Raw genomic sequence first — 7,639 nt, 5'->3', positions numbered from 1 at the left:
TTTCCAATCACTGCTTACCAACACTCCCAACTGATGTTAGTGCTTCCAAAGTCGGCCTACAGAAATAAAAGTGTTTTTCATTAATTCATGACCCGTAGTACCAATTATTTGAACTGAACTCTAAGACCAGAACTCTAGTTGCCTAAAGCTACTTCAGCCTCTGGTAATTTGTGAATCTGTAGGTTTCTGACTTTTTGAACTGCCCTTGGGATGACTAATTTGCCTTATTTCCAAGCCTTGCTATTCCTGAGCAGTTTGGTCAAGAAATGGTCCTGGATGAATAACTTGATTTGTATCGTTTAACTACATCCAAGTCTTCTGATGAATAAGGGCCTTTCATTAATCTTTTACACACTTAAAGACCTAAATGTAATCTATTATTAATTTTGTCAACTTCTAAAACATAATAAACTGCCACTTCAGTTTCTACTAAAATGTTATCTGTTTTAAAGATATTGCTCATACGTAGGACTTTCCTTACAAAATCTATTTAGTGTCCATGTAATAATATACCAACATCTCTCCTTTTTTCTAGAAAAGAAATATTATCAAACCTAAAATTTAGGGTGATTTCTCTCTTGCCTTAAGTCACTTAAATAATTTTCAATTATAACACTGACTGAGTAATTTCATTGTTGTTATATGATTTGGCATGAAGTTACCCTGGTTCTATAATACAGTACTTCCACATAAAATGTAGATAAAGATAAGAGAATTTTTTTTACCTTACCAGAATTTTATTATTACCAAAATATCTCCTTAGGCCTTTAGTCAATTGTACTAAAAATAAGATTTGAAATTATTATGTTATGAATTTCTTAACTCAAAGGGAGAAAATGTGTCTTTTCTGTTTACTCATAAACAATTTACTGAATAAGACTGGATGCCAGTTATTGTTCTAAATCATGGAGACACAGCAGTGGATAGAGCCTATGGACTTACATTCTAGTGGGAGAGACATTTAACAAATAAAGAAGTAAATACTGAGGATGTCACTTAGCATCTGGTGCAGTGGTGAAAATTGAAGAACTAAGAGAGGTTGCCTTTTATGTAAAATAATCAGGGAAAACTTCACTGAGAAGATCACCTAAAGTAAACACCTATGTAAGGTGTGAGTAAAACACTGCATGTAGGGGAACAGGATTGGCCAGATCCTGAGACAGAAGTGTGCCTGATGGACTTTAAGGAGAGTGAGGGCTGTATGGCTGAAGCAGAGTTTGGGGGAGGGATCAGAGAATTAACAGGGTTTAAGAGGCCATTGTCAAGTTGTGGCTTTTACGGGGAGAGTCCTCCCTGAGAGGATTGAGATTAGAGGAATGACCTGGCCTGGCTCCTGTTGTTAAAATGTTCACTCTGGCTGTAGAGTTCAAGTTGAAATTATAAGGAGACAGCTGTGAGAAGTGGTCAGATTCAGAATTTGGAGAAAATAAGAACCGTTGACAGATTGGATGTAAGTTGGAAGTAAAACCGAGAAATCAAAGATAAAACCATGTTTTTTGTTTGTTTTTTTATCTGAATAGGAAGAATGTGTTTTAAATGTGTAGTTGGCTTCATAAGCATTGTTTTAAAAAGATGGGTTAAGAAGCTTTTCTAAAAAAAAAAAAACAAGTGTTGTCAAATAATATTCTTAGAGAACACATATTGAAGTATACATATATATTTAGTTAGTATTTTTTCACATATACACATAATGAAAATGAACAGTTTTGATGACTACAGTTAGAAAGATTGATGTACCTGTGAGTCCTTTGATGTGGGAAACAGATGGAACTCTGACAAAGGAGTCTAGTAGACCTATGTTAGGAAGTTTTATTAGTCAAGATCTTGCCATGCAAAAGTTGGCACACTCAGCAGATTAAACTGAGGATATTTTAATGGAAGGAGATATGGCATACAGAGATATGGACAAAGTTAAGGAGACCCACAAGGATAGTAAAGCAGCCATATTGGAAGTAGGCACAGCAGGAAGGCATTACTACTGCTAAAGTGGCAAGAGGGAGAAAATTATTACTGAATGGACATAAGCTATAGCCATTAAGAAGGCAATAAGAGCTGTGGCTATGGAAGAAAGAAGCTTAGGAAAGAACCATGGTAAAGAAGGGAGGAAGTGGGATAAGGGGTGTAAAAAACTTATTCTTTCTCTCCTCTGGGAATTCAACTTTTACTGCTCCTTCCTATTGGCCTTGAGAAAGGTCAGAGTATATAGGATCCTCGGTCATACAGTCCATGGCTGTCAGCCTGAAGGAAACATAGAGGGAAGAGAAGGGTAGATATTGAAACCAGAAGGACAAATAAAGAACAGTAGCACAGAATTTCATATTATTAAAGGAAGATCTGAACACCAAGATATACTAGGGCAGCTCTATGGAATGTGTAGGAAAAACAAAGGATTGCACCTCTACCTTGTTATTGTGGAAAATTCTATTCCAGCTGCCCATATTTTTGCTTAGTTTATGCTGAAGTTCTCAGATTCTGGGAGAATAAGTCCGGTGACCTGGCTTGTCTTGTGATTGGAGCTGGATTGTAATCATGTGGAGTTGGGAAAAGGCTCTCACACTAAGAAAAGTATTACAGACAGTCAGTATATGACTCCCTCCTGCAATATTAAAATATTCATAGCCAATAGATATACCAAAAAAGAAAAGTGAGGAAAAGTAAGTTTCTCTAAATGAACACCAATATTTCAGAATACAGGAAAGTGGTTTAATTCATGTCTCAATTCCAAAAAGGTCAAAGTTTGCCCTTCTGTGTGATTCCTTACCCTCCTTTTTCAGTTAAAAATTTATCCTAACTCCAGGTCATTTATCTTAAAATTAAAACCTTTGTTTGTAAATTAATAAAATAGTATGTGCTAAAACTTTTTTTAAAATACAAATCTATTAGTGCTAAAAATAAATAAAAATAAAACCTTTGCAAAAGTCTTAAGAAGAGGGGATGTGAATAGATCAGTGTAAAGTAATGGTCACTATTGACCTGGGTGAATAAGAGAACAAAACAGATAGGCAAGACCTTGAAATGTAAGGTTTTATCAATTGCTAGGGACAACCAGAATCACAAAATATAACTTCCTTTAACCCAGTTTATACGTTCTAATTGATTCAGAGACAAAAACAATAATAGTCTCATTTATAATAGTATGCAACTTCATTTCCAGACTTTCTCTGAAATTTCTTGCTAAAGAGGAGGAGAAGTTAGCTCTGAGTGGCAGAGTTGATCAATGGCCTCTTTGTTGGTGAGGGTACCACCTCCTCTCTCTTAGACAATGGATTATGAGGTTTGGCCTTGGAAGTGGAAGGTCAAAAGAGAACATGACTTTAGGAAGGAAAGTAAAATTCAGTGGTGAAGTGTTGCAAATTATTAACCCCAGTTTGTCTTGTTCATTCATTCATTAATTCATTCTGTCATCTGGTAAAGTAATATTTAATGATTTTCATTGTCAAGAAAATGTGGATTTGGAAAAAAAATATATAGATATATGCTTAATGCTAAAAGAGGATGTACATTATTTCAGTTAGGAGCACAGGCAGTATTAGGGTCAAATAGATCATGGTTAAGGGGTAGCTCTGCCTCATAAAAGCTATGTTAAATTTTTATATTAGTAAGTTTTCCTATCCTAGTGTGCAAAATGGAGACAATATTTGCCTCATGAACTTTAGCTGAGATTTCTGTGGAGCACATTGAACAGGGCTCAATACAGAGTAAGCTGGTATAAATAAAGAACATCCTTTTCCTTATTAAATAATTGAAATTACCATGGAAGTTTTTTCCTTCATTCTGTTACTATGGTATGTTACATTGAACGATTTGTGCGTGTGTGTGGGTGTGTGTGTGTGAGTATTGAACTAATCTTCAGGAATAAATCCCACTTGATCATATATATAATTCTTTTAAAATGACACTGAATTTGTTCTGTTATTATTTTGTTGAGGACTTTTGCATCAATTTTGATAAGGAATCTTGGTCTGTGTTTTCTTTACTTTTGGCATATTTATCTGGCCTTGGTATCAGGTCATGCTAATCTCATAGAAGGAGTTAGAAAGTAGTCTGTCCTCTTCAGGTTTTGGGAAAAGTCTGAGAAACATTGGTATTCATTGTTCCTTAAACACTTGATAGCATTTACCAGTAAAGCCATCCGTTCTAGGGCGTTTCTTCCCTGGGAGACTTTTTATTGAATCCTCTTACTAGTTCTAGATCTGTTTAGATTTTCTGTTTCTTCATGATTTAGGTTTTATGTTTCTAGAAATGTGCCCATTTCTTTTAGGCATACAATTGCTCATAGTACTCTCTTATAATCATTTTTATGTTTGTAGAATCAGTAATAAAGTTCCCATTTTAATTTCTGATTTTAGTAGTTTTAATTCCACCCCCTCCCCAAGTCCATCCAGCTAAAGGTTTGCCAGTTCTGTTGATCTTTTCTAAGAACGAACTTTTTTTTTTTTTTAAAGATTTTATTTATTTATTTATTTTAAAGTGAGAAAGATCATGTGAGCTGGCGGAAGTGCAGGCAGAGAGGGAGAGGGAGAGAGAATCTCAAACTGACTCCTCGCTAAGCGTGGAGCCCGTTGCAGGGCTTGATCTTACCACCCTGAGATCATGACCTGAGCCTAAACCAAGGTGCTCAATTGATTGAGCCACCCAGGTGCTCCTCAAACTAAATTTTGATTTTGTTATTTATTTCTATTGGTTTTTTGTTGTTGTTGTTGTTGTTCTCTATTTCATAAATCTTTGATATAATCTTTATTATTTCCCTCCTCCTGATAGCTTTGGGTTTAGTGCTTCTTTTTCTGGTTACTTATGTTGTAAAGTTAGGTTGTTGATTTGAGATCTTTCTTGTTTTTTTTTAATGTAAGCATTTATGGCTAAAACTTTCCCCCTTGGCATTGCTTTCACTGCATCCCATAAGTTTTGGTATGTTCTGGTTTTGTTTTCATTCACCTTAAGTATTTTCTAACTTATGATTTCTGCTTTGATCCATTGGTTAAGAGTATGTTGCTTAATTTCTACAAATTTGTGAATTTTCTAGTTTGATTTCTGGTATGGATTTCTTCTTCCCATTGTGGTCAGAGTAGATGCTCTGTATGCTGTCTACTTTTTAAAACCTATTGGGGGCAATCTGTGGCCTACCAGACTGCTTATTCTGGAAAATGTCCCATGTGCACTGGAGAAGAATGTTTATGCTGTTTGGTGTTGGATATATTCCATATACGTCTATAAGACCTAGTTGGTTTATTGTGTTGTTTCCATCCTCCATACTTTCTTTCTCTTCTCTTTGGTTGTTCCCTCCATTATCAAGAGTAGGGTACTGACGTATTGAACTATTATTGTCGAACTATCCATTTCTCTTTTTAATTCTGTCAGTTTCTGCTTCATATATATTGATGGTCTGACATAGGTGTGTAAATATTTATAATTGTCATATCCTCTTGCTGTATTGAATCTTTTATTAATATATAATGTCCTCCTTTGTCTCATAACTTTTTTTTAAAGATTTTATTTATTTATTTGACAGAAAGAGAGAGAGATCACAAGTAGGCAGAGGAGTAGGCAGAGAGAGAGACAGAGGGGAAGCAGGCTCCTTGCTGAGCAGAGAGCCTGATGTGGGGCTCGATCCTAGAACCCTGAGATCATGACCCGAGCTGAAGGCAGAGGCTTTAACCCACTGAGTTACCCAGGCACCCCTCATACCTTTTTTATTTGAAGTCTATTTTTCCTGATATTAGGAAGCTAACCTGTTCTTTTTCGATTGTTATTGTATGGGATAACTTTCTCCATCCATTCACTTTTTAACTGTTCCATGTTTACTTTGTACCAACTTGCAAAATTCTGTTGTCAGTTACAACAGTAGCAGTTCATTCTTCTGTGTCTGTAGGGAGACAATATTATCAACTGCAAAAAACACGCGTGGCAGCCACGCTGGGTGTGGGTGTCTCGTTGTGACATTAATAGCTTCAGTGTTTCACATGAAGCATGATACTGCCAGTTGCTTTCCAGATAGATAAGCGAGTCTGCCTGTGCGTGAGACACAGAGAGCCTGGGAGGTTGCCCGCGGTGCACTATTCCTTTCGCCTTCCTTACCATTGCCTTCTTCAACAGAAACAGCTCTGACTCCCTTTTCCTACGTGTGAAATATGTGTTTAACATATCTACCCCACCAAGAGGACTAAAATGTTTTTATCTTTGAAATCTTTAAGTTTCACTGAGAGTTTTCCAATAAGCTGTCAAACTTCAAGCCGCCCATCTATCTTTTTTGTCTCATTTCACATGTACTTGCGTCTGCTGCATAGAGATTTTATTTTAGTTTCATATTAATCTTCTGCTGCTGTCTGCAATTTGATCTTAAGCAGAGTATTAAAGGAAACAGAGAACATTTTAAAAGATGTGTGATCCTTGTATGTACTGAGCAGCTCCCGTTACAACCACTGATGGGAAATTCTCGTGAAATGGACCTGTAAGTGGTAGGCTTCTCATTCATCAGATTCCTCTGAGGTACAAGGCACTTTGACATCATGGACATCTAATGACATAGAGTCAGACATGATGGTGATCCTAGTTCTAAGATGACTGTAAAAAAAACAAAACAAAACATGCTAATTTAGCCCAGTGCATTTCAGCCTGAGAGACTTTGAACAGACATGGAATCTTGCTAAAAGAAATTATCCTAAAAATTTAGGCTTGTTCTGGAGGGGTACACCTATGTCTGAAGTGGCTTAGGAGAGAGATGGGATGATAGAGAAAAGGAAGTGACAATAGGAAAGTAAAATTTAGGTCCGGGGTTGGGGAGTGTCAAGATAAAGAATTGCAGAGCCTAACTTAGCTCTCTTATCTGTAATTCTTGTCTCCCCAGTCCTGCTCCAGCAAATAATCAGTCCCTGATTTCTAACTTGATCAGCAACCTTTTCTAACTCATGCTATGAGTTCAGAAATAAAAGAGAAAATTAAATAATGGAAGAAATTTATCCATTCTAGCCCCAGAAGTCTAGTTTCATGATTAGATCACATTTTATTTATTTATTTATTTTAAGATTTTATTTATTAATTTGGCAGAGAGAGAGAGAGATAGCCAGAGGGAGACTGACTAGAAACAGAAGGAGTGGGAAAAGGAGAGAGGTAGGCTGAGCAGGGACCTCGATGCTGGGCTCCATCCCAGTACCCTGGGATCATGACTTGAACCAAAGGCAGATGCTTAATGACTGAGCCACCCAGGCACCCCAGTTGAGTAACGTTTTAAAATATATTTGCTGGTTCTGTCTGTCTGTGTCTCTCATGGCTTTCATTCTTTTATAGCTTTTATTCTGTTTTAATCTTTTTTCAAGCTCTAAGTTTTTTTAATTTAAGTCTACATTCTAAATAACTTTAAATCAACAGTCTGAAAGTCAAGTGAAGAAAGTTGACTTTTCTCTTGCTGACATCTTTTAAGTTAATAAATGGATGTAACATACACATTCTCAAAATTTAAAAAAACAATGTATTTTTCTGAGAGTTTAAATGAATGATGGTGGCCTAAATGCTGTACCTGGAGCAAAGGATGACTTGACTACGTAGGTGTTTCTTTATTGTATTCTGAATGCATGTTTTAAGTAATCCTGTTCTGTTAGTTTAGTACGGACATCAAAACTGAGAAAAATTCTGACTCATGTAA

This window comes from Mustela putorius, unplaced genomic scaffold (genome assembly GCF_011764305.1).
Source record: "Mustela putorius furo isolate JIRA1106 unplaced genomic scaffold, ASM1176430v1.1 tig00000407_pilon_pilon_pilon, whole genome shotgun sequence".
Taxonomy (NCBI): domain Eukaryota; kingdom Metazoa; phylum Chordata; class Mammalia; order Carnivora; family Mustelidae; genus Mustela; species Mustela putorius.
The sequence above is the reverse complement of the archived record's forward strand: the minus strand, read 5'-3'. Positions refer to the sequence as shown.